Here is a 1,796-nt window from a genome sequence, read left to right on the forward strand (position 1 = left end):
CGCTGCATCACCTCCTGGCTACCGACCCCGGCTTTTCGTATTCGACCACCCGATTGTCCACTGCTGTGGACTGGCGTCACGCAACTCGTCACCTACGCGTTACAGTTTGTTTTATGTTATACCCATTATGAGCTGTTGACCAGCCCTGGGACTAGGTCTTCGGACTGAACCTCGTGGGCCAACAGACCCCTTTGTTTTCTGTACGTTATCACTGTAACCGAAGAAAGCAACTGTGTGCCTCCGCTTCAAAGCGTGAGTAAAATAAACCATCCTTGTTAAATCACTACGCCTGGGGACTTCTCAGACTCCAAAGCCGCTAATCCCACCTGTCCGTATCTAATTGCCACCCCGGCCCACCGTGACCTTGGGGCCCGATCCTTCGGTTCCCTGACATGGCGTCATGAACAGGATCCATGGGAGGCGACCCCGAGCTTGGCTTGCCAGCTCTGCCGGGTTCATCGCGACATGGCGTCACGAACAGGATCCACGGGAGGCATGGAGTCTGAGTTAATGGAGAGCTGCACATGGCGCAGCGGGGTCCATTCGACCACCGAACCGGAGGACCTTTGGAACCATGTGGCGTTCCACCAGGCCACTAACCAGGCCTCAGCCACAATTAACGGCTATCTGTCCCTCCAAGGGATAAGCGGGAGCGAGAGGGCCGTCCGGCTCAGTCCGGGAGCCCTGGGCTGTGTTCTGCGAGACTCCCGGGCCGTTTATCGCCTGAGGGAGGAGACCGGGCCCACATCCCCGGCTCGCAGAAAATCTCCGGCCATGGCAAGCCTCAGCTCGGCTCAGGAGCTGGCTCGGTGCATAAAATATGTGGTGGAAGGTGGGAAGGAACCCCTTCCAAGCCCATTCTGCTGGCCGAACATCCCGGCTGGATCGAGGGGCCATGAGCTGATCACCCAGCTCTGTGAGGCCCTGGAACAAGGCAGGAAGGAGACCAAGTGGATTGGTTTCAAAAAATGGAAGAAGGGCTGTATAATAAAGGTCCTGTTTCAGGAATATGTGTTATTACTGGGGGAATTGGTGGATCAGGGGAAACAACTGAAGATCGCTGCCGAAGCCGCAGCGAAAAACTTAAGCGAGCGGCCATTACAAGATGGCGCTGACCAGCTTAAGAGCATGGAAAAAACCCCGCAAAAACCCCCGCCTACGTCACCGTCTACTCCGCCCACAAAGAGCCCTCCTCCCACGGCAACGTCACCTGCCACTCCGCCCATCTGGAGCCCGGCTCCTGCAACGGCACTGCCTGTTGTAATTACGTCACCACCCCCGTACGTCAGCCAGCGCCACCTAGAGGACGTACGGGAGAACTGCAAACATACAAATAAGATAAGCGGAACTACATGCAACAATGTATCAACCAGCAACCGTGTAACCACTACGAGTAATCATCAGACGAATGCAACCACAAGCGAAGAATGGACAGATATGATTGTAACCAATACGAATAAACCAGCCAGGAACCACACGATTACAAGAAACAAAGCAAGTGGAATTAATTTAATTGAAAACCAACGAAAACAACAAGTCACCCTAAGCAATGAGGAGGATGTAATAACAGCATATCCCATTGCGATACAAAAACTGGTAACGAGAGTAACCGTAACCACAAGATCCCGTACCCGCTCAGAAATGAGCGAACTCAAGAAAGAAACATCGATACGAAGCGATGAAACACCCATCGCCTGGCTAGGTCGTCTTGTAGCTGAGTCGGGAAGCGAAACAGTGAATCAAGAAGAGGCACTGCAGCTAGTTAGAAGTTCCGCATGGAGTAGAGCCAAGGTAGT

The sequence above is a fragment of the Crocodylus porosus genome, unplaced genomic scaffold, assembly GCF_001723895.1.
Source record: "Crocodylus porosus isolate Cpor-Errol unplaced genomic scaffold, CroPor_comp1, whole genome shotgun sequence".
Classification (NCBI taxonomy): Eukaryota; Metazoa; Chordata; order Crocodylia; family Crocodylidae; genus Crocodylus; species Crocodylus porosus.